This window comes from Gadus chalcogrammus, chromosome 12 (genome assembly GCF_026213295.1).
Source record: "Gadus chalcogrammus isolate NIFS_2021 chromosome 12, NIFS_Gcha_1.0, whole genome shotgun sequence".
Taxonomy (NCBI): Eukaryota; Metazoa; Chordata; class Actinopteri; order Gadiformes; family Gadidae; genus Gadus; species Gadus chalcogrammus.
In genome coordinates, this window is record NC_079423.1 from 9,886,627 (window position 1) to 9,910,051 (window position 23,425).

The following is a 23,425-nucleotide window of genomic DNA, read 5'->3' on the forward strand; positions in this document are numbered from 1 at the left end:
CCGTGGCCTACCGTGGCGTACCGTGACCTGATGTTTACTGCCAACCGCTTTGGAGGATTTAAGCAACATACAAAAACTGACAACGTCTCTCAAAACTATTTTTGTGAAACATGAGGACAGTATAGTGATACTGCCAGCAGGGAGCACCAGAGAGCTGAACCGACAGTTGTACATTTCTTAAACTTTCACCAACACAAACACGCACGCTCACTTCAGATCATGGGAGGACGTCAAAAAATCCCCACCCATTCTCTGACACTTTAACCGTTAACCTTGGTTCAAACATTTAACATCACACGCACACGCAGTGTATTTCAGATAATTAATGAATTCAGATGTCACAATGATCGTTTACATGGATAAGGAGTCCTACTGAATCAATTACTGCCGTTTATATCTAACTAATGATTGTTTTTGTAAAAGTTTAACGTCGAGCCTCAGCAGCTTTCTCACTCCTTATGTGCTACTGTATAAAACCTGGTTTTGCGCCTGCATTATTTGCTTACGGCCATACCACCCTGAACACGCCCGATCTTGTCTGAACTCGGAAGCTAAGCAGGGTCGGGCCTGGTTAGTACTTGGATGGGAGACCGCCTGGGAATACCAGGTGCTGTAAGCTTTTTCTTTTTCAACTCGAGCTCATTGACTCCGTGGCGTACCGTGACCTGATGTTTACTGCCAACCGCTTTGGAGGATTTAAGCAACATACAAAAACTGACAACGTCTCTCAAAACTATTTTTGTGAAACATGAGGACAGTATAGTGATACTGCCAGCAGGGAGCACCAGAGAGCTGAACCGACAGTTGTACATTTCTTAAACTTTCACCAACACAAACACGCACGCTCACTTCAGATCATGGGAGGACGTCAAAAAATCACCACCCATTCTCTGACACTTTAACCGTTAACCTTGGTTCAAACATTTAACATCACACGCACACGCAGTGTATTTCAGATAATTAATGAATTCAGATGTCACAATGATGGTTTACATGGATAAGGAGTCCTACTGAATCAATTACTGCCGTTTATATCTAACTAATGATTGTTTTTGTAAGAGTGTAACGTCGAGCCTCAGCAGCTTTCTCACTCCTTATGTGCTACTGTATAAAACCTGGTTTTGCGCCTGCACTAATTGCTTACGGCCATACCACCCTGAACACGCCCGATATCGTCTGATCTCGGAAGCTAAGCAGGGTCGGGCCTGGTTAGTACTTGGATGGGAGTCCGCCTGGGAATACCAGGTGCTGTAAGATTTTTCTTTTTCAACTCGAGCTCATTGACTCCGTGGCGTACCGTGACCTGATGTTTACTGCCAACCGCTTTGGAGGATTTAAGCAACATACAAAAACTGACAACGTCTCTCAAAACTGTTTTTGTGAAACATGAGGACAGTATAGTGATACTGCCAGCAGGGAGCACCAGAGAGCTGAACCGACAGTTGTACATTTCTTAAACTTTCACCAACACAAACACGCACGCTCACTTAAGATCATGGGAGGACGTCAAAAAATCCCCACCCATTCTCTGACACTTTAACCGTTAACCTTGGTTCAAACATTTAACATCACACGCACACGCAGTGTATTTCAGATAATTAATTAATTCAGATGTCACAATGATCGTTTACATGGATAAGGAGTCCTACTGAATCAATTACTGCCGTTTATATCTAACTAATGATTGTTTTTGTAAAAGTGTAACGTCGAGCCTCAGCAGCTTTCTCACTCCTTATGTGCTACTTTATAAAACCTGGTTTTGCGCCTGAACTATTTGCTTATGGCCATACCACCCTGAACACGCCCGATCTAGTCTGAACTCGGAAGCTAAGCAGGGTCGGGCCTGGGTAGTACTTGGATGGGAGACCGACTGGGAATACCAGGTGCTGTAAGCTTTTTCTTTTTCAACTCGAGCTCATTGACTCCGTGGCCTACCGTGGCGTACCGTGACCTGATGTTTACTGCCAACCGCTTTGGAGGATTTAAGCAACATACAAAAACTGACAACGTCTCTCAAAACTATTTTTGTGAAACATGAGGACAGTATAGTGATACTGCCAGCAGGGAGCACCAGAGAGCTGAACCGACAGTTGTACATTTCTTAAACTTTCACCAACACAAACACGCACGCTCACTTCAGATCATGGGAGGACGTCAAAAAATCACCACCCATTCTCTGACACTTTTAACCGTTAACCTTGGTTCAAACATTTAACATCACACGCACACGCAGTGTATTTCAGATAATTAATGAATTCAGATGTCACAATGATGGTTTACATGGATAAGGAGTCCTACTGAATCAATTACTGCCGTTTATATCTAACTAATGATTGTTTTTGTAAGAGTGTAACGTCGAGCCTCAGCAGCTTTATCACTCCTTATGTGCTACTGTATAAAACCTGGTTTTGCGCCTGCACTAATTGCTTACGGCCATACCACCCTGAACACGCTCGATCTCGTCTGATCTCGGAAGCTAAGCAGGGTCGGGCATGGTTAGTACTTGGATGGGAGACCGCCTGGGAATACCAGTTGCTGTAAGCATTTTCTTTTTCAACTCGAGCTCATTGACTCCGTGGCGTACCGTGACCTGATGTTTACTGCCAACCGCTTTGGAGGATTTAAGCAACATACAAAAACTGACAACGTCTCTCAAAACTGTTTTTGTGAAACATGAGGACAGTATAGTGATACTGCCAGCAGGGAGCACCAGAGAGCTGAACCGACAGTTGTACATTTCTTAAACTTTCACCAACACAAACACGCACGCTCACTTCAGATCATGGGAGGACGTCAAAAAATCACCACCCATTCTCTGACACTTTAACCGTTAACCTTGGTTCAAACATTTAACATCACACGCACACGCAGTGTATTTCAGATAATTAATGAATTCAGATGTCACAATGATCGTTTACATGGATAAGGAGTCCTACTGAATCAATTACTGCCGTTTATATCTAACTAATGATTGTTTTTGTAAAAGTGTAACGTCGAGCCTCAGCAGCTTACTCACTCCTTATGTGCTACTGTATAAAACCTGGTTTTGCGCCTGCACTATTTGCTTACGGCCATACCACCCTGAACACGCCCGATCTAGTCTGAACTCGGAAGCTAAGCAGGGTCGGGCCTGGTTAGTACTTGGATGGGAGACCGCCTGGGAATACCAGGTGCTGTAAGCTTTTTCTTTTTCAACTCGAGCTCATTGACACCGTGGCCTACCGTGGCGTACCGTGACCTGATGTTTACTGCCAACCGCTTTGGAGGATTTAAGCAACATACAAAAACTGACAACGTCTCTCAAAACTGTTTTTGTGAAACATGAGGACAGTATAGTGATACTGCCAGCAGGGAGCACCAGAGAGCTGAACCGACAGTTGTACATTTCTTAAACTTTCACCAACACAAACACGCACGCTCACTTCAGATCATGGGAGGACGTCAAAAAATCACCACCCATTCTCTGACACTTTAACCGTTAACCTTGGTTCAAACATTTAACATCACACGCACACGCAGTGTATTTCAGATAATTAATGAATTCAGATGTCACAATGATCGTTTACATGGATAAGGAGTCCTACTGAATCAATTACTGCCGTTTATATCTAACTAATGATTGTTTTTGTAAGAGTGTAACGTCGAGCCTCAGCAGCTTTCTCACTCCTTATGTGCTACTGTATAAAACCTGGTTTTGCGCCTGCACTAATTGCTTACGGCCATACCACCCTGAACACGCCCGATCTCGTCTGATCTCGGAAGCTAAGCAGGGTCGGGCCTGGTTAGTACTTGCATGGGAGACCGCCTGGGAATACCAGGTGCTGTAAGCTTTTTCTTTTTCAACTCGAGCTCATTGACTCCGTGGCGTACCGTGACCTGATGTTTACTGCCAACCGCTTTGGAGGATTTAAGCAACATACAAAAACTGACAACGTCTCTCAAAACTATTTTTGTGAAACATGAGGACAGTATAGTGATACTGCCAGCAGGGAGCACCAGAGAGCTGAACCGACAGTTGTACATTTCTTAAACTTTCACCAACACAAACACGCACGCTCACTTCAGATCATGGGAGGACGTCAAAAAATCACCACCCATTCTCTGACACTTTAACCGTTAACCTTGGTTCAAACATTTAACATCACACGCACACGCAGTGTATTTCAGATAATTAATGAATTCAGATGTCACAATGATGGTTTACATGGATAAGGAGTCCTACTGAATCAATTACTGCCGTTTATATCTAACTAATGATTGTTTTTGTAAGAGTGTAACGTCGAGCCTCAGCAGCTTTCTCACTCCTTATGTGCTACTGTATAAAACCTGGTTTTGCGCCTGCACTAATTGCTTACGGCCATACCACCCTGAACACGCCCGATATCGTCTGATCTCGGAAGCTAAGCAGGGTCGGGCCTGGTTAGTACTTGGATGGGAGTCCGCCTGGGAATACCAGGTGCTGTAAGATTTTTCTTTTTCAACTCGAGCTCATTGACTCCGTGGCGTACCGTGACCTGATGTTTACTGCCAACCGCTTTGGAGGATTTAAGCAACATACAAAAACTGACAACGTCTCTCAAAACTGTTTTTGTGAAACATGAGGACAGTATAGTGATACTGCCAGCAGGGAGCACCAGAGAGCTGAACCGACAGTTGTACATTTCTTAAACTTTCACCAACACAAACACGCACGCTCACTTAAGATCATGGGAGGACGTCAAAAAATCCCCACCCATTCTCTGACACTTTAACCGTTAACCTTGGTTCAAACATTTAACATCACACGCACACGCAGTGTATTTCAGATAATTAATTAATTCAGATGTCACAATGATCGTTTACATGGATAAGGAGTCCTACTGAATCAATTACTGCCGTTTATATCTAACTAATGATTGTTTTTGTAAAAGTGTAACGTCGAGCCTCAGCAGCTTTCTCACTCCTTATGTGCTACTTTATAAAACCTGGTTTTGCGCCTGAACTATTTGCTTATGGCCATACCACCCTGAACACGCCCGATCTAGTCTGAACTCGGAAGCTAAGCAGGGTCGGGCCTGGGTAGTACTTGGATGGGAGACCGACTGGGAATACCAGGTGCTGTAAGCTTTTTCTTTTTCAACTCGAGCTCATTGACTCCGTGGCCTACCGTGGCGTACCGTGACCTGATGTTTACTGCCAACCGCTTTGGAGGATTTAAGCAACATACAAAAACTGACAACGTCTCTCAAAACTATTTTTGTGAAACATGAGGACAGTATAGTGATACTGCCAGCAGGGAGCACCAGAGAGCTGAACCGACAGTTGTACATTTCTTAAACTTTCACCAACACAAACACGCACGCTCACTTCAGATCATGGGAGGACGTCAAAAAATCACCACCCATTCTCTGACACTTTACCCGTTAACCTTGGTTCAAACATTTAACATCACACGCACACGCAGTGTATTTCAGATAATTAATGAATTCAGATGTCACAATGATGGTTTACATGGATAAGGAGTCCTACTGAATCAATTACTGCCGTTTATATCTAACTAATGATTGTTTTTGTAAGAGTGTAACGTCGAGCCTCAGCAGCTTTCATCACTCCTTATGTGCTACTGTATAAAACCTGGTTTTGCGCCTGCACTAATTGCTTACGGCCATACCACCCTGAACACGCCCGATCTCGTCTGATCTCGGAAGCTAAGCAGGGTCGGGCATGGTTAGTACTTGGATGGGAGACCGCCTGGGAATACCAGTTGCTGTAAGCATTTTCTTTTTCAACTCGAGCTCATTGACTCCGTGGCGTACCGTGACCTGATGTTTACTGCCAACCGCTTTGGAGGATTTAAGCAACATACAAAAACTGACAACGTCTCTCAAAACTGTTTTTGTGAAACATGAGGACAGTATAGTGATACTGCCAGCAGGGAGCACCAGAGAGCTGAACCGACAGTTGTACATTTCTTAAACTTTCACCAACACAAACACGCACGCTCACTTCAGATCATGGGAGGACGTCAAAAAATCACCACCCATTCTCTGACACTTTAACCGTTAACCTTGGTTCAAACATTTAACATCACACGCACACGCAGTGTATTTCAGATAATTAATGAATTCAGATGTCACAATGATCGTTTACATGGATAAGGAGTCCTACTGAATCAATTACTGCCGTTTATATCTAACTAATGATTGTTTTTGTAAAAGTGTAACGTCGAGCCTCAGCAGCTTACTCACTCCTTATGTGCTACTGTATAAAACCTGGTTTTGCGCCTGCACTATTTGCTTACGGCCATACCACCCTGACGCCCCCTACAGTGTCGGAGTACGTAGTGTTTTTTTTTGGACAGCCGCATGGTAAATTGTTTGTTCTGGTGGAGAGAATTTTGGAGTGTTGCTATCTGGTCTAACAACCTGTATTTTGTGTTTTTTTTCGTCCCCCGCAGTCATAGACTGTTGGGGGATCGCCCTGAGTTATTATATATATACTTTTCCAGTCGTTTTTGTTTGTTTGCAACGGTGGAGGCGAGAATGATCCGGGGCCTAGCTTCGGCGAAGCCACCGGGCGAAATGAGTGCCGGCGGGCAGCGAGCTGGAGGGACGGTGAATGGAGCAGGACTTGAGGTGGAGGAGGACGGAAAAGCTGGCGGGTTGCGAGGAGGAAGGAGTGTTGCGGAGGAGTCGGGAGGAGAAAGGAGAGAAGGAGAGAGCGGGGGAGATGGGAACGGCAAGGCGGCTGGAGGCGGGCAAGAGCAGGTGGCTGGTGGAGAAACAGTGGACGGGATTAAGAATGTAGAGCGCATGTATGAGAGGAGGCTCACGGTTTGCGTGGAGCAGTGCGGGGACGTTATACCCATAGGAGAATAAATGAAGGCTATGGCGGTCGTGTGCGGAGAAATCAGGGCCTGTAGGGTGCTGGCCCTCGGGAAGCTGGAGGTGACGGTGTGCGGAGAGAGGGGGAAGGACCGTCTGCTCGATGGGTTTAAAATACACAACACTAGGATTATTGCCAGAGAACTATGTAATGACGAGCTGGTGGTTTCCTTTCTTACCCTGCCAGCATACATTTCTGATGCGGAAATCCTGGATAAACTAAGTGGGTGGGGAGTCCGGGCGCTTTCGTCCATCAAGAGGAGGATGTGGCCGGGCACCAATATTGCCGATGGTACAAGGATTGTACGGGTCAAATTTAATGAGCTTGTGCAATCCTTGCCATATTCCACTAAATTCAATACCGCAACGGGTGTTGAATACTTTAGAGTAATCCACGACCGCCAGATGAAGGTTTGTAGGAGCTGTATGCAGCCGGGCCACATCCTGCGTGAGTGCCCGGATTTTACCTGTCATAATTGCGGATGCCAGGGCCACTACGCTCGGGAGTGTGCCACTGGGGTGGCAAAGTGTCTGACATGCCGGAGGAGAGAGAGAGACTGTATATGCCCGGTGGAGAAGGAGGCGGAGGAGGACGGCGGCGAGCTGGATGGTGACGAACCGGGGGCGCCGGATGACGGTGGTGGTGAGGACGAGCAGGAGGGCATGGGCGCGAGCATGGACCGGGACGGTGCCTCTGGGGGGGAGGAATTCCCCACGTTGCTGGAGGAGGAGCTCACCTCGGGCCAGCCTGCGGACCTGAGGGGAGAGCGGAGCGAGGGCCTGCCGCGGCGGCAGGGAGACAGGAGCGTGAGAGGCAGAGGTGAAAGACGGGAAGGGGTAAGAATGTTTGGGGATGGGACGGGGAAAACTGTACTTAAAATGACTTGGGGCAATGATGAGGTGGGTGAGAGTGGGGATTTTGTGGATAATACTGTGAGGGAGGGGAGCTCGGGGAGTGATATGGACATGGAGGAGCTAAGGGAGGCGAAAAAAAGGATGTCCGCAAAGCAAAAGACGGAGGGGAGTGGGAAGAAGAATAAGAATTGTTAATTTTTTTTGATGAAGGTTATTGTGCTAGCTGGCTCTTTTTCGTTGGTTTTTCCTTATTTTATTTTTTATTATTTATGGCTTTGGTTATTTTTTCCCTGAATGCGAACGGTATGAGAACTGAATATAAAAGAAATGCCATATTGGACATAAGAGCTGATATTTTGTGTTTACAGGAAACTAGGTGGGATGACAACCTACTGAATAGGAGTAGAAAGCAGTGGAAAGGCCAGATTTATTTTTCTGAAGGGACTCCCAGGGCCAGGGGAGTGGCAATATGTTTTAATAGTGCTAAAATAACGGGGATTAATTTAGTTCATAGAGATTTAGAGGGGAGGTTGTTAGTTGTTGATTGTGTTTATGAGGGGAGGGAACTTAGAATAATTAATTTACATGCACCCAATGGGGAGAAGGAGAGGAGGGTTTTTTTTGGCTGGTTTAAATGTGTGGTGCAACCCTAACTGTATGATTGTGGGGGATTTTAATGTTATTTTGACTCGGTCTGATTTGTCGAGTAACAATACGTTTAAAGGGGACAGCACTAGGCAAACCCTTAGGGACTTGATGGAGAACTATCAATTGGTAGACATATGGAGAGTCCTACACCCGTGGAAAAAGGTTTTTTCAAGGAGGCAACTTGTTGCTAATACTCTGAAACAGAGTAGGATTGACTTTGTGTTGGTACAAAGTGGTAATGTTAAATTAATTAAGAGTGTGGAATACATCAATAATACCTGGAGTGACCACGCGGGGATTAGGTTAGAGGTGGGAGGGAGGGGAGGGAGTGTCAACCAGAGGCCTTGGTGCTTTAATGCCAGCTTTTTGGGAGATGCTGTGTTTATGAAGAGCATGGTTTTTTTTTTGAAGAGAACGATGGATGAATGGAATGATGATGCGAATATGAGTGTGTGGTGGGAGAGTGTGAAAATAAGAATTAAAAACAAATGTGTCAGGTATGGTATAGAAAAAAGGAAAAGGGAAAATGCAGAGGAGGTTCATTTGAGAAAACAACTAAATGAGGAAATTAAACTGTTAGATGAGGAGGGTAATATATGTACGGAAAAATATGTGGATTTAAAAGAAAAATTGAGTGCCTTAGAGGTAGCGAAGTGTAGAGGGGCTGCTATTAGAAGCAGGATACAATATATGTACGAAGGGGAAAGGAGCACAGCCTTTTTCCTGGGTTTGGAAAAACAAAAACAAAATAAAACGGAGATAAAGGAGGTATTAGATAATGGTGGTCAAATAATAACTGATAAGGAAGAGATATTAAAAGTAGTTAGGGATTATTATGAGTGTTTATTTAAAAAAGATGCATGTGATGAGGATAGTGTGGGAGAGGCCCTAGAGGCACTGGAGAGGACTTTAAGTAGGGAGGATAGTGCTTGGTGCGATTGTGAATTTTCTGTGCAAGAGATTTATAGTGCTATTGATGGACTAAACAAGAATAAGAGCCCGGGGAGTGATGGTCTGACAGCCGAGTTTTACGTCGGCTTTAAGGGAATTCTGGCTCCGGTGGTTGAAAAACTCTGCAAGTATGTGGAGAAAACAGGCTGGCTCCCGGAGAGTATGGGATTAGGCATAATTACGATTTTTTATAAAAATAAGGGTGATAACAAAAATCTTGATAACTATAGGCCAATCAGTCTACTCAACACTGACTATAAAATTATTGCTAAGATACTTGCGAATAGAATGAGGGAGGTAATAGGCTCAGTAATAGGTCCAACTCAAGCGTATAGCATTCCGGGGAGGGACATTGGGGATTCGATATTAACAATAAAACAGGTAGTTAGAGATATGGAAGGGGAGGGAGGATTGTGGCTGGGGATTGATTTAAACAAAGCGTTTGATAGGGTGGATCAGGATTTTTTGGGGAGGGTACTGGAGAAACTTGGATTTGGGACTAAATTAAGGGGGTGGGTGGGATTGCTCTATGGGGGGGCTAAGAGTAAAATTAAGTGTAACGGTGCTCTGACTGACTCTTTCGATGTCAAGAGGTCAGTGAGGCAGGGCTGCCCAATGTCAGCACTGCTCTATAGCATGGTGGCGGAGCCGTTGGCGGCTTTAATTTTGAATGACAAAAGAGTGTGTGGAATAGGTAAGGGAAAAATTAGTTTAATGCAGTATGCGGATGAGTGTATGTTGGTAGTGATGAGAATGAATGCGATGATTTGACGTGGAAGGATGTTATTGGGCGTATGCAAAAGACCCTGAGTATGTGGAGGGCTAGGGGTCTGCTGTTGAGGGGAAGGGTGGCCGTCACCAATGCTCTAGTGTTGTCGCAGGTGAATCATGCCTTGAGCACTTGTGCGCTTCCGACTTGGGCTGAGCAGAAGATTGCCAAAGTCGTTAGAGACTTTATTTGGAGGAGCAAAGCAGCCAGTATAGCGCATAGAACGCTGATAAGGGTCAATGATCAGGGTGGGCTAGGATTGATGGACGTAATCGCAAAAAGAACTGCGTTACGAACTAAATTGATAGGCAAATTTAGGGATGCAAGTCGGGAGGCGGCCTGGAAGGGCCACTTCAGCCAGTGGCTGAGCACATTTGGTCTCTTAAGTGATGACAATTTGTTGCAGACGCAGAACGCAGCGGCATATGCACATCTGCCGCGGTTCTTCCAGGAGGTGCTCAACGCGTGGTTCCTGCTGTTTGATAAGACTACACTCGTATGCGAGTCAAGAGCGTCTGTGATGAGGCTACCTTTCCTCTCCAGCCCATATTTTAAACAGGGGGGCGGAGGGGTCATCAAGAGCGTGGCTCTTGAGAGGGCGGGGCTGAAGCGGGTGGGAGATCTAGTCGACAGGGGAGGGAGATGGGATAAAGAAAGAGTGATTAGGATAATGAGAGAGAAGGGGATAACATATAGGAGGGGAGTGATTGTGAAAGTGTTGGAGAGAGTGGAAGAGTGTGTGATGAGTGAATGGGGGGACGGGTTTAGAAATAAGGGGAGGGTTGGGCAGGATGATGCGGTGGGAATCTTCCTGTGCCTGGGGGGGGAGTCACACGCCATTACTGATGTCAAGACAAAGATTTGGTACAAGCATGCATTGACACATAGAGTGCAAAAACCCACATGTGAGAGTAAATGGGCAGACACATATCCGGACATTACACCCAACATTTTGTGGAAGTACATTAACATACCGCACACACCACATGCAATATTTGATCTTGATTTCAAGATAAGGCACAGGAGGATTTTCACATGCATCATCCTGCACCAAATGCACAGGGGAGTGAATGGGAGGACGTGTATGGTGTGTGAAAGTGGGGATGAAGACGTGAATCACATTTTTGTGTATTGTTGCGAGCTAGTGGAATTCTGGGGAAAAATCAAGGGGCTGCTGGGAGGGTGCAGTGTGGGAGACTGCTGGGTGGAACGGGGGTGGGAATTGTCTGTACTCTTGGGAGTGAGTAGGAAATATAGAAATTGGAAAATGATCAATATGATCTTTGGATTTGCAAGGAGGGCGATTTTTAACAGGCGCAATTTTGCGCTGTATGAAAGGAGAAAGTTGGATGCATGGAGGCTGTTTGTGAATGAATGGAAAAGACACTTACGAATGCTGTATGTTGTGGACGAGGCTTTGTTTGTGAGTATGTTTGTAGAGAGTGCGGGAGTATGTGGTGTGAATGAGAATGGAATTGTATGGATGACTGAGCAGGGCACCGTTTGGGGTTGATTTGGGTGGTTTAAAGGGGGTGGCATAATTTTGGAGGTGGGAGAGCGAGGGAGTTTTGTGTGGGATTTTGGTTTTGTGTGGTTTTTTCGAATGAGGGGTGGTTTAATTTTGTGGGTAAATGTTCGAGGTTAAAAATTCTGGGTTTGGGCTGTTCGGTTTGTGCTTTGGGACTGAGGGGCGGTTTAATTTCGAGGGTAAGTGTATTTGGGAAAAGATACTGTTTTTGCTGTGTGGTTCTTATTTTTAATTTAAAAGAGAAAGTGTGTTTAGTTAATTGTTTGTGCGGTTTGTGGTTTAATTTGTGGGACAGTTTTTCATTTACTTTTATTTGATATATGTATAAATGAATGCGTAATTGTATAAAATTGAATATATTTTTGATAATAAAAAAGATTAAAAAAAAACACGCCCGATCTCGTCTGATCTCGGAAGCTAAGCAGGGTCGGGCCTGGTTAGTACTTGGATGGGAGACCGCCTGGGAATACCAGGTGCTGTAAGCTTTTTCTTTTTCAAATCGAGCTCATTGCCTCCGTGGCCTACCGTGGCGTACCGTGACCTGATGTTTACTGCCAACCGCTTTGGAGGATTTAAGCAACATACAAAAACTGACAACGTCTCTCAAAACTGTTTTTGTGAAACATGAGGACAGTATAGTGATACTGCCAGCAGGGAGCACCAGAGAGCTGAACCGACAGTTGTACATTTCTTAAACTTTCACCAACACAAACATGCACGCTTACTTCAGATCATGGGAGGACGTCAAAAAATCACCACCCATTCTCTGACACTTTAACCGTTAACCTTGGTTCAAACATTTAACATCACACGCACACGCAGTGTATTTCAGATAATTAATGAATTCAGATGTCACAATGATCGTTTACATGGATAAGGAGTCCTACTGAATCAATTACTGCCGTTTATATCTAACTAATGATTGTTTTTGTAAAGTGTAACGTCGAGCCTCAGCAGCTTTCTCACTCCTTATGTGCTACTGTATAAAACCTGGTTTTGCGCCTGCACTATTGCTTACGGCCATACCACCCTGAACACGCCCGATCTCGTCTGAACTCGGAAGCTAAGCAGGGTCGGGCCTGGTTAGTACTTGGATGGGAGACCGCCTGGGAATACCAGGTGCTGTAAGTTTTTTCTTTTTCAACTCGAGCTCATTGACTCCGTGGCCTACCGTGGCGTACCGTGACCTGATGTTTACTGCCAACCGCTTTGGAGGATTTAAGCAACATACAAAAACTGACAACGTCTCTCAAAACTATTTTTGTGAAACATGAGGACAGTATAGTGATACTGCCAGCAGGGAGCACCAGAGAGCTGAACCGACAGTTGTACATTTCTTAAACTTTCACCAACACAAACACGCACGCTCACTTCAGATCATGGGAGGACGTCAAAAAATCACCACCCATTCTCTGACACTTTAACCGTTAACCTTGGTTCAAACATTTAACATCACACGCACACGCAGTGTATTTCAGATAATTAATGAATTCAGATGTCACAATGATCGTTTACATGGATAAGGAGTCCTACTGAATCAATTACTGCCGTTTATATCTAACTAATGATTGTTTTTGTAAGAGTGTAACGTCGAGCCTCAGCAGCTTTCTCACTCCTTATGTGCTACTGTATAAAACCTGGTTTTGCGCCTGCACTAATTGCTTACGGCCATACCACCCTGAACACGCCCGATCTCGTCTGATCTCGGAAGCTAAGCAGGGTCGGGCCTGGTTAGTACTTGGATGGGAGACCGCCTGGGAATACCAGGTGCTGTAAGCTTTTTCTTTTTCAACTCGAGCTCATTGACTCCGTGGCCTACCGTGGCGTACCGTGACCTGATGTTTACTGCCAACCGCTTTGGAGGATTTAAGCAACATACAAAAACTGACAACGTCTCTCAAAACTATTTTTGTGAAACATGAGGACAGTATAGTGATACTGCCAGCAGGGAGCACCAGAGAGCTGAACCGACAGTTGTACATTTCTTAAACTTTCACCAACACAAACACGCACGCTCACTTCAGATCATGGGAGGACGTCAAAAAATCACCACCCATTCTCTGACACTTTAACCGTTAACCTTGGTTCAAACATTTAACATCACACGCACACGCAGTGTATTTCAGATAATTAATGAATTCAGATGTCACAATGATCGTTTACATGGATAAGGAGTCCTACTGAATCAATTACTGCCGTTTATATCTAACTAATGATTGTTTTTGTAAGAGTGTAACGTCGAGCCTCAGCAGCTTTCTCACTCCTTATGTGCTACTGTATAAAACCTGGTTTTGCGCCTGCACTAATTGCTTACGGCCATACCACCCTGAACACGCCCGATCTCGTCTGATCTCGGAAGCTAAGCAGGGTCGGGCCTGGTTAGTACTTGGATGGGAGACCGCCTGGGAATACCAGGTGCTGTAAGCTTTTTCTTTTTCAACTCGAGCTCATTGACTCCGTGGCCTACCGTGGCGTACCGTGACCTGATGTTTACTGCCAACCGCTTTGGAGGATTTAAGCAACATACAAAAACTGACAACGTCTCTCAAAACTATTTTTGTGAAACATGAGGACAGTATAGTGATACTGCCAGCAGGGAGCACCAGAGAGCTGAACCGACAGTTGTACATTTCTTAAACTTTCACCAACACAAACACGCACGCTCACTTCAGATCATGGGAGGACGTCAAAAAATCACCACCCATTCTCTGACACTTTAACCGTTAACCTTGGTTCAAACATTTAACATCACACGCACACGCAGTGTATTTCAGATAATTAATGAATTCAGATGTCACAATGATCGTTTACATGGATAAGGAGTCCTACTGAATCAATTACTGCCGTTTATATCTAACTAATGATTGTTTTTGTAAGAGTGTAACGTCGAGCCTCAGCAGCTTTCTCACTCCTTATGTGCTACTGTATAAAACCTGGTTTTGCGCCTGCACTAATTGCTTACGGCCATACCACCCTGAACACGCCCGATCTCGTCTGATCTCGGAAGCTAAGCAGGGTCGGGCCTGGTTAGTACTTGGATGGGAGACCGCCTGGGAATACCAGGTGCTGTAAGCTTTTTCTTTTTCAACTCGAGCTCATTGACTCCGTGGCCTACCGTGGCGTACCGTGACCTGATGTTTACTGCCAACCGCTTTGGAGGATTTAAGCAACATACAAAAACTGACAACGTCTCTCAAAACTATTTTTGTGAAACATGAGGACAGTATAGTGATACTGCCAGCAGGGAGCACCAGAGAGCTGAACCGACAGTTGTACATTTCTTAAACTTTCACCAACACAAACACGCACGCTCACTTCAGATCATGGGAGGACGTCAAAAAATCACCACCCATTCTCTGACACTTTAACCGTTAACCTTGGTTCAAACATTTAACATCACACGCACACGCAGTGTATTTCAGATAATTAATGAATTCAGATGTCACAATGATCGTTTACATGGATAAGGAGTCCTACTGAATCAATTACTGCCGTTTATATCTAACTAATGATTGTTTTTGTAAAAGTGTAACGTCGAGCCTCAGCAGCTTTCTCACTCCTTATGTGCTACTGTATAAAACCTGGTTTTGCGCCTGCACTAATTGCTTACGGCCATACCACCCTGAACACGCCCGATCTCGTCTGATCTCGGAAGCTAAGCAGGGTCGGGCCTGGTTAGTACTTGGATGGGAGACCGCCTGGGAATACCAGGTGCTGTAAGCTTTTTCTTTTTCAACTCGAGCTCATTGCCTCCGTGGCCTACCGTGGCGTACCGTGACCTGATGTTTACTGCCAACCGCTTTGGAGGATTTAAGCAACATACAAAAACTGACAACGTCTCTCAAAACTATTTTTGTGAAACATGAGGACAGTATAGTGATACTGCCAGCAGGGAGCACCAGAGAGCTGAACCGACAGTTGTACATTTCTTAAACTTTCACCAACACAAACACGCACGCTCACTTCAGATCATGGGAGGACGTCAAAAAATCACCACCCATTCTCTGACACTTTAACCGTTAACCTTGGTTCAAACATTTAACATCACACGCACACGCAGTGTATTTCAGATAATTAATGAATTCAGATGTCACAATGATCGTTTACATGGATAAGGAGTCCTACTGAATCAATTACTGCCGTTTATATCTAACTAATGATTGTTTTTGTAAGAGTGTAACGTCGAGCCTCAGCAGCTTTCTCACTCCTTATGTGCTACTGTATAAAACCTGGTTTTGCGCCTGCACTAATTGCTTACGGCCATACCACCCTGAACACGCCCGATCTCGTCTGATCTCGGAAGCTAAGCAGGGTCGGGCCTGGTTAGTACTTGGATGGGAGACCGCCTGGGAATACCAGGTGCTGTAAGCTTTTTCTTTTTCAACTCGAGCTCATTGACTCCGTGGCCTACCGTGGCGTACCGTGACCTGATGTTTACTGCCAACCGCTTTGGAGGATTTAAGCAACATACAAAAACTGACAACGTCTCTCAAAACTATTTTTGTGAAACATGAGGACAGTATAGTGATACTGCCAGCAGGGAGCACCAGAGAGCTGAACCGACAGTTGTACATTTCTTAAACTTTCACCAACACAAACACGCACGCTCACTTCAGATCATGGGAGGACGTCAAAAAATCACCACCCATTCTCTGACACTTTAACCGTTAACCTTGGTTCAAACATTTAACATCACACGCACACGCAGTGTATTTCAGATAATTAATGAATTCAGATGTCACAATGATCGTTTACATGGATAAGGAGTCCTACTGAATCAATTACTGCCGTTTATATCTAACTAATGATTGTTTTTGTAAAAGTGTAACGTCGAGCCTCAGCAGCTTTCTCACTCCTTATGTGCTACTGTATAAAACCTGGTTTTGCGCCTGCACTAATTGCTTACGGCCATACCACCCTGAACACGCCCGATCTCGTCTGATCTCGGAAGCTAAGCAGGGTCGGGCCTGGTTAGTACTTGGATGGGAGACCGCCTGGGAATACCAGGTGCTGTAAGCTTTTTCTTTTTCAACTCGAGCTCATTGACTCCGTGGCCTACCGTGGCGTACCGTGACCTGATGTTTACTGCCAACCGCTTTGGAGGATTTAAGCAACATACAAAAACTGACAACGTCTCTCAAAACTATTTTTGTGAAACATGAGGACAGTATAGTGATACTGCCAGCAGGGAGCACCAGAGAGCTGAACCGACAGTTGTACATTTCTTAAACTTTCACCAACACAAACACGCACGCTCACTTCAGATCATGGGAGGACGTCAAAAAATCACCACCCATTCTCTGACACTTTAACCGTTAACCTTGGTTCAAACATTTAACATCACACGCACACGCAGTGTATTTCAGATAATTAATGAATTCAGATGTCACAATGATCGTTTACATGGATAAGGAGTCCTACTGAATCAATTACTGCCGTTTATATCTAACTAATGATTGTTTTTGTAAAAGTGTAACGTCGAGCCTCAGCAGCTTTCTCACTCCTTATGTGCTACTGTATAAAACCTGGTTTTGCGCCTGCACTAATTGCTTACGGCCATACCACCCTGAACACGCCCGATCTCGTCTGATCTCGGAAGCTAAGCAGGGTCGGGCCTGGTTAGTACTTGGATGGGAGACCGCCTGGGAATACCAGGTGCTGTAAGCTTTTTCTTTTTCAACTCGAGCTCATTGACTCCGTGGCCTACCGTGGCGTACCGTGACCTGATGTTTACTGCCAACCGCTTTGGAGGATTTAAGCAACATACAAAAACTGACAACGTCTCTCAAAACTATTTTTGTGAAACATGAGGACAGTATAGTGATACTGCCAGCAGGGAGCACCAGAGAGCTGAACCGACAGTTGTACATTTCTTAAACTTTCACCAACACAAACACGCACGCTCACTTCAGATCATGGGAGGACGTCAAAAAATCACCACCCATTCTCTGACACTTTAACCGTTAACCTTGGTTCAAACATTTAACATCACACGCACACGCAGTGTATTTCAGATAATTAATGAATTCAGATGTCACAATGATCGTTTACATGGATAAGGAGTCCTACTGAATCAATTACTGCCGTTTATATCTAACTAATGATTGTTTTTGTAAGAGTGTAACGTCGAGCCTCAGCAGCTTTCTCACTCCTTATGTGCTACTGTATAAAACCTGGTTTTGCGCCTGCACTAATTGCTTACGGCCATACCACCCTGAACACGCCCGATCTCGTCTGATCTCGGAAGCTAAGCAGGGTCGGGCCTGGTTAGTACTTGGATGGGAGACCGCCTGGGAATACCAGGTGCTGTAAGCTTTTTCTTTTTCAACTCGAGCTCATTGACTCCGTGGCCTACCGTGGCGTACCGTGACCTGATGTTTACTGCCAACCGCTTTGGAGGATTTAAGCAACATACAAAAACTGACAACGTCTCTCAAAACTATTTTTGTGAAACATGAGGACAGTATAGTGATACTGCCAGCAGGGAGCACCAGAGAGCTGAACCGACAGTTGTACATTTCTTAAACTTTCACCAACACAAACACGCACGCTCACTTCAGATCATGGGAGGACGTCAAAAAATCACCACCCATTCTCTGACACTTTAACCGTTAACCTTGGTTCAAACATTTAACATCACACGCACACGCAGTGTATTTCAGATAATTAATGAATTCAGATGTCACAATGATCGTTTACATGGATAAGGAGTCCTACTGAATCAATTACTGCCGTTTATATCTAACTAATGATTGTTTTTGTAAGAGTGTAACGTCGAGCCTCAGCAGCTTTCTCACTCCTTATGTGCTACTGTATAAAACCTGGTTTTGCGCCTGCACTAATTGCTTACGGCCATACCACCCTGAACACGCCCGATCTCGTCTGATCTCGGAAGCTAAGCAGGGTCGGGCCTGGTTAGTACTTGGATGGGAGACCGCCTGGGAATACCAGGTGCTGTAAGCTTTTTCTTTTTCAACTCGAGCTCATTGACTCCGTGGCCTACCGTGGCGTACCGTGACCTGATGTTTACTGCCAACCGCTTTGGAGGATTTAAGCAACATACAAAAACTGACAACGTCTCTCAAAACTATTTTTGTGAAACATGAGGACAGTATAGTGATACTGCCAGCAGGGAGCACCAGAGAGCTGAACCGACAGTTGTACATTTCTTAAACTTTCACCAACACAAACACGCACGCTCACTTCAGATCATGGGAGGACGTCAAAAAATCACCACCCATTCTCTGACACTTTAACCGTTAACCTTGGTTCAAACATTTAACATCACACGCACACGCAGTGTATTTCAGATAATTAATGAATTCAGATGTCACAATGATCGTTTACATGGATAAGGAGTCCTACTGAATCAATTACTGCCGTTTATATCTAACTAATGATTGTTTTTGTAAGAGTGTAACGTCGAGCCTCAGCAGCTTTCTCACTCCTTATGTGCTACTGTATAAAACCTGGTTTTGCGCCTGCACTAATTGCTTACGGCCATACCACCCTGAACACGCCCGATCTCGTCTGATCTCGGAAGCTAAGCAGGGTCGGGCCTGGTTAGTACTTGGATGGGAGACCGCCTGGGAATACCAGGTGCTGTAAGCTTTTTCTTTTTCAACTCGAGCTCATTGACTCCGTGGCCTACCGTGGCGTACCGTGACCTGATGTTTACTGCCAACCGCTTTGGAGGATTTAAGCAACATACAAAAACTGACAACGTCTCTCAAAACTATTTTTGTGAAACATGAGGACAGTATAGTGATACTGCCAGCAGGGAGCACCAGAGAGCTGAACCGACAGTTGTACATTTCTTAAACTTTCACCAACACAAACACGCACGCTCACTTCAGATCATGGGAGGACGTCAAAAAATCACCACCCATTCTCTGACACTTTAACCGTTAACCTTGGTTCAAACATTTAACATCACACGCACACGCAGTGTATTTCAGATAATTAATGAATTCAGATGTCACAATGATCGTTTACATGGATAAGGAGTCCTACTGAATCAATTACTGCCGTTTATATCTAACTAATGATTGTTTTTGTAAAAGTGTAACGTCGAGCCTCAGCAGCTTTCTCACTCCTTATGTGCTACTGTATAAAACCTGGTTTTGCGCCTGCACTAATTGCTTACGGCCATACCACCCTGAACACGCCCGATCTCGTCTGATCTCGGAAGCTAAGCAGGGTCGGGCCTGGTTAGTACTTGGATGGGAGACCGCCTGGGAATACCAGGTGCTGTAAGCTTTTTCTTTTTCAACTCGAGCTCATTGACTCCGTGGCCTACCGTGGCGTACCGTGACCTGATGTTTACTGCCAACCGCTTTGGAGGATTTAAGCAACATACAAAAACTGACAACGTCTCTCAAAACTATTTTTGTGAAACATGAGGACAGTATAGTGATACTGCCAGCAGGGAGCACCAGAGAGCTGAACCGACAGTTGTACATTTCTTAAACTTTCACCAACACAAACACGCACGCTCACTTCAGATCATGGGAGGACGTCAAAAAATCACCACCCATTCTCTGACACTTTAACCGTTAACCTTGGTTCAAACATTTAACATCACACGCACACGCAGTGTATTTCAGATAATTAATGAATTCAGATGTCACAATGATCGTTTACATGGATAAGGAGTCCTACTGAATCAATTACTGCCGTTTATATCTAACTAATGATTGTTTTTGTAAAAGTGTAACGTCGAGCCTCAGCAGCTTTCTCACTCCTTATGTGCTACTGTATAAAACCTGGTTTTGCGCCTGCACTAATTGCTTACGGCCATACCACCCTGAACACGCCCGATCTCGTCTGATCTCGGAAGCTAAGCAGGGTCGGGCCTGGTTAGTACTTGGATGGGAGACCGCCTGGGAATACCAGGTGCTGTAAGCTTTTTCTTTTTCAACTCGAGCTCATTGACTCCGTGGCCTACCGTGGCGTACCGTGACCTGATGTTTACTGCCAACCGCTTTGGAGGATTTAAGCAACATACAAAAACTGACAACGTCTCTCAAAACTATTTTTGTGAAACATGAGGACAGTATAGTGATACTGCCAGCAGGGAGCACCAGAGAGCTGAACCGACAGTTGTACATTTCTTAAACTTTCACCAACACAAACACGCACGCTCACTTCAGATCATGGGAGGACGTCAAAAAATCACCACCCATTCTCTGACACTTTAACCGTTAACCTTGGTTCAAACATTTAACATCACACGCACACGCAGTGTATTTCAGATAATTAATGAATTCAGATGTCACAATGATCGTTTACATGGATAAGGAGTCCTACTGAATCAATTACTGCCGTTTATATCTAACTAATGATTGTTTTTGTAAGAGTGTAACGTCGAGCCTCAGCAGCTTTCTCACTCCTTATGTGCTACTGTATAAAACCTGGTTTTGCGCCTGCACTAATTGCTTACGGCCATACCACCCTGAACACGCCCGATCTCGTCTGATCTCGGAAGCTAAGCAGGGTCGGGCCTGGTTAGTACTTGGATGGGAGACCGCCTGGGAATACCAGGTGCTGTAAGCTTTTTCTTTTTCAACTCGAGCTCATTGACTCCGTGGCGTACCGTGACCTGATGTTTACTGCCAACCGCTTTGGAGGATTTAAGCAACATACAAAAACTGACAACGTCTCTCAAAACTATTTTTGTGAAACATGAGGACAGTATAGTGATACTGCCAGCAGGGAGCACCAGAGAGCTGAACCGACAGTTGTACATTTCTTAAACTTTCACCAACACAAACACGCACGCTCACTTCAGATCATGGGAGGACGTCAAAAAATCACCACCCATTCTCTGACACTTTAACCGTTAACCTTGGTTCAAACATTTAACATCACACGCACACGCAGTGTATTTCAGATAATTAATGAATTCAGATGTCACAATGATCGTTTACATGGATAAGGAGTCCTACTGAATCAATTACTGCCGTTTATATCTAACTAATGATTGTTTTTGTAAAGTGTAACGTCGAGCCTCAGCAGCTTTCTCACTCCTTATGTGCTACTGTATAAAACCTGGTTTTGCGCCTGCACTAATTGCTTACGGCCATACCACCCTGAACACGCCCGATCTCGTCTGATCTCGGAAGCTAAGCAGGGTCGGGCCTGGTTAGTACTTGGATGGGAGACCGCCTGGGAATACCAGGTGCTGTAAGCTTTTTCTTTTTCAACTCGAGCTCATTGACTCCGTGGCCTACCGTGGCGTACCGTGACCTGATGTTTACTGCCAACCGCTTTGGAGGATTTAAGCAACATACAAAAACTGACAACGTCTCTCAAAACTATTTTTGTGAAACATGAGGACAGTATAGTGATACTGCCAGCAGGGAGCACCAGAGAGCTGAACCGACAGTTGTACATTTCTTAAACTTTCACCAACACAAACACGCACGCTCACTTCAGATCATGGGAGGACGTCAAAAAATCACCACCCATTCTCTGACACTTTAACCGTTAACCTTGGTTCAAACATTTAACATCACACGCACACGCAGTGTATTTCAGATAATTAATGAATTCAGATGTCACAATGATCGTTTACATGGATAAGGAGTCCTACTGAATCAATTACTGCCGTTTATATCTAACTAATGATTGTTTTTGTAAGAGTGTAACGTCGAGCCTCAGCAGCTTTCTCACTCCTTATGTGCTACTGTATAAAACCTGGTTTTGCGCCTGCACTAATTGCTTACGGCCATACCACCCTGAACACGCCCGATCTCGTCTGATCTCGGAAGCTAAGCAGGGTCGGGCCTGGTTAGTACTTGGATGGGAGACCGCCTGGGAATACCAGGTGCTGTAAGCTTTTTCTTTTTCAACTCGAGCTCATTGCCTCCGTGGCCTACCGTGGCGTACCGTGACCTGATGTTTACTGCCAACCGCTTTGGAGGATTTAAGCAACATACAAAAACTGACAACGTCTCTCAAAACTATTTTTGTGAAACATGAGGACAGTATAGTGATACTGCCAGCAGGGAGCACCAGAGAGCTGAACCGACAGTTGTACATTTCTTAAACTTTCACCAACACAAACACGCACGCTCACTTCAGATCATGGGAGGACGTCAAAAAATCACCACCCATTCTCTGACACTTTAACCGTTAACCTTGGTTCAAACATTTAACATCACACGCACACGCAGTGTATTTCAGATAATTAATGAATTCAGATGTCACAATGATCGTTTACATGGATAAGGAGTCCTACTGAATCAATTACTGCCGTTTATATCTAACTAATGATTGTTTTTGTAAAAGTGTAACGTCGAGCCTCAGCAGCTTTCTCACTCCTTATGTGCTACTGTATAAAACCTGGTTTTGCGCCTGCACTAATTGCTTACGGCCATACCACCCTGAACACGCCCGATCTCGTCTGATCTCGGAAGCTAAGCAGGGTCGGGCCTGGTTAGTACTTGGATGGGAGACCGCCTGGGAATACCAGGTGCTGTAAGCTTTTTCTTTTTCAACTCGAGCTCATTGCCTCCGTGGCCTACCGTGGCGTACCGTGACCTGATGTTTACTGCCAACCGCTTTGGAGGATTTAAGCAACATACAAAAACTGACAACGTCTCTCAAAACTATTTTTGTGAAACATGAGGACAGTATAGTGATACTGCCAGCAGGGAGCACCAGAGAGCTGAACCGACAGTTGTACATTTCTTAAACTTTCACCAACACAAACACGCACGCTCACTTCAGATCATGGGAGGACGTCAAAAAATCACCACCCATTCTCTGACACTTTAACCGTTAACCTTGGTTCAAACATTTAACATC

General features: G+C 44.8%; 26 non-coding genes across 26 annotated transcripts; all 26 read left to right on the forward strand.

The window, feature by feature from the left end:
• The first annotated feature begins 500 nt into the window (after positions 1-500).
• Positions 501-619, forward strand: LOC130400042 (5S ribosomal RNA). The gene has a single exon (XR_008902527.1). It is a non-coding gene; the product is annotated as a 5S ribosomal RNA (ribosomal RNA).
• A 519-nt stretch (positions 620-1,138) lies between these two features.
• On the forward strand, positions 1,139-1,257 carry LOC130395238 (5S ribosomal RNA). The gene has a single exon (XR_008898317.1). It is a non-coding gene; the product is annotated as a 5S ribosomal RNA (ribosomal RNA).
• Positions 1,258-1,776: 519 nt separating this feature from the next.
• LOC130401208 (5S ribosomal RNA) lies at positions 1,777-1,895 on the forward strand. The gene has a single exon (XR_008903673.1). It is a non-coding gene; the product is annotated as a 5S ribosomal RNA (ribosomal RNA).
• A 530-nt stretch (positions 1,896-2,425) lies between these two features.
• LOC130395203 (5S ribosomal RNA) lies at positions 2,426-2,544 on the forward strand. Its single transcript, XR_008898285.1, has one exon. It is a non-coding gene; the product is annotated as a 5S ribosomal RNA (ribosomal RNA).
• Positions 2,545-3,063: 519 nt separating this feature from the next.
• Positions 3,064-3,182, forward strand: LOC130400269 (5S ribosomal RNA). Its single transcript, XR_008902745.1, has one exon. It is a non-coding gene; the product is annotated as a 5S ribosomal RNA (ribosomal RNA).
• A 529-nt stretch (positions 3,183-3,711) lies between these two features.
• Positions 3,712-3,830, forward strand: LOC130400043 (5S ribosomal RNA). Its single transcript, XR_008902528.1, has one exon. It is a non-coding gene; the product is annotated as a 5S ribosomal RNA (ribosomal RNA).
• A 519-nt stretch (positions 3,831-4,349) lies between these two features.
• On the forward strand, positions 4,350-4,468 carry LOC130395239 (5S ribosomal RNA). Its single transcript, XR_008898318.1, has one exon. It is a non-coding gene; the product is annotated as a 5S ribosomal RNA (ribosomal RNA).
• A 519-nt stretch (positions 4,469-4,987) lies between these two features.
• On the forward strand, positions 4,988-5,106 carry LOC130401209 (5S ribosomal RNA). Its single transcript, XR_008903674.1, has one exon. It is a non-coding gene; the product is annotated as a 5S ribosomal RNA (ribosomal RNA).
• Positions 5,107-5,636: 530 nt separating this feature from the next.
• On the forward strand, positions 5,637-5,755 carry LOC130394783 (5S ribosomal RNA). The gene has a single exon (XR_008897907.1). It is a non-coding gene; the product is annotated as a 5S ribosomal RNA (ribosomal RNA).
• Positions 5,756-12,626: 6,871 nt separating this feature from the next.
• On the forward strand, positions 12,627-12,745 carry LOC130399628 (5S ribosomal RNA). The gene has a single exon (XR_008902132.1). It is a non-coding gene; the product is annotated as a 5S ribosomal RNA (ribosomal RNA).
• Positions 12,746-13,274: 529 nt separating this feature from the next.
• Positions 13,275-13,393, forward strand: LOC130398080 (5S ribosomal RNA). The gene has a single exon (XR_008900664.1). It is a non-coding gene; the product is annotated as a 5S ribosomal RNA (ribosomal RNA).
• A 529-nt stretch (positions 13,394-13,922) lies between these two features.
• On the forward strand, positions 13,923-14,041 carry LOC130398081 (5S ribosomal RNA). The gene has a single exon (XR_008900665.1). It is a non-coding gene; the product is annotated as a 5S ribosomal RNA (ribosomal RNA).
• Positions 14,042-14,570: 529 nt separating this feature from the next.
• On the forward strand, positions 14,571-14,689 carry LOC130398082 (5S ribosomal RNA). Its single transcript, XR_008900666.1, has one exon. It is a non-coding gene; the product is annotated as a 5S ribosomal RNA (ribosomal RNA).
• A 529-nt stretch (positions 14,690-15,218) lies between these two features.
• LOC130398083 (5S ribosomal RNA) lies at positions 15,219-15,337 on the forward strand. The gene has a single exon (XR_008900667.1). It is a non-coding gene; the product is annotated as a 5S ribosomal RNA (ribosomal RNA).
• A 529-nt stretch (positions 15,338-15,866) lies between these two features.
• LOC130398084 (5S ribosomal RNA) lies at positions 15,867-15,985 on the forward strand. The gene has a single exon (XR_008900668.1). It is a non-coding gene; the product is annotated as a 5S ribosomal RNA (ribosomal RNA).
• A 529-nt stretch (positions 15,986-16,514) lies between these two features.
• On the forward strand, positions 16,515-16,633 carry LOC130398085 (5S ribosomal RNA). Its single transcript, XR_008900669.1, has one exon. It is a non-coding gene; the product is annotated as a 5S ribosomal RNA (ribosomal RNA).
• Positions 16,634-17,162: 529 nt separating this feature from the next.
• On the forward strand, positions 17,163-17,281 carry LOC130398086 (5S ribosomal RNA). Its single transcript, XR_008900670.1, has one exon. It is a non-coding gene; the product is annotated as a 5S ribosomal RNA (ribosomal RNA).
• Positions 17,282-17,810: 529 nt separating this feature from the next.
• Positions 17,811-17,929, forward strand: LOC130398087 (5S ribosomal RNA). Its single transcript, XR_008900671.1, has one exon. It is a non-coding gene; the product is annotated as a 5S ribosomal RNA (ribosomal RNA).
• Positions 17,930-18,458: 529 nt separating this feature from the next.
• Positions 18,459-18,577, forward strand: LOC130398088 (5S ribosomal RNA). The gene has a single exon (XR_008900672.1). It is a non-coding gene; the product is annotated as a 5S ribosomal RNA (ribosomal RNA).
• Positions 18,578-19,106: 529 nt separating this feature from the next.
• Positions 19,107-19,225, forward strand: LOC130398089 (5S ribosomal RNA). Its single transcript, XR_008900673.1, has one exon. It is a non-coding gene; the product is annotated as a 5S ribosomal RNA (ribosomal RNA).
• A 529-nt stretch (positions 19,226-19,754) lies between these two features.
• On the forward strand, positions 19,755-19,873 carry LOC130398091 (5S ribosomal RNA). Its single transcript, XR_008900675.1, has one exon. It is a non-coding gene; the product is annotated as a 5S ribosomal RNA (ribosomal RNA).
• A 529-nt stretch (positions 19,874-20,402) lies between these two features.
• On the forward strand, positions 20,403-20,521 carry LOC130398092 (5S ribosomal RNA). Its single transcript, XR_008900676.1, has one exon. It is a non-coding gene; the product is annotated as a 5S ribosomal RNA (ribosomal RNA).
• A 529-nt stretch (positions 20,522-21,050) lies between these two features.
• On the forward strand, positions 21,051-21,169 carry LOC130398093 (5S ribosomal RNA). Its single transcript, XR_008900677.1, has one exon. It is a non-coding gene; the product is annotated as a 5S ribosomal RNA (ribosomal RNA).
• A 518-nt stretch (positions 21,170-21,687) lies between these two features.
• LOC130398094 (5S ribosomal RNA) lies at positions 21,688-21,806 on the forward strand. The gene has a single exon (XR_008900678.1). It is a non-coding gene; the product is annotated as a 5S ribosomal RNA (ribosomal RNA).
• Positions 21,807-22,335: 529 nt separating this feature from the next.
• Positions 22,336-22,454, forward strand: LOC130398095 (5S ribosomal RNA). The gene has a single exon (XR_008900679.1). It is a non-coding gene; the product is annotated as a 5S ribosomal RNA (ribosomal RNA).
• A 529-nt stretch (positions 22,455-22,983) lies between these two features.
• On the forward strand, positions 22,984-23,102 carry LOC130398096 (5S ribosomal RNA). The gene has a single exon (XR_008900680.1). It is a non-coding gene; the product is annotated as a 5S ribosomal RNA (ribosomal RNA).
• Positions 23,103-23,425: the final 323 nt, after the last annotated feature.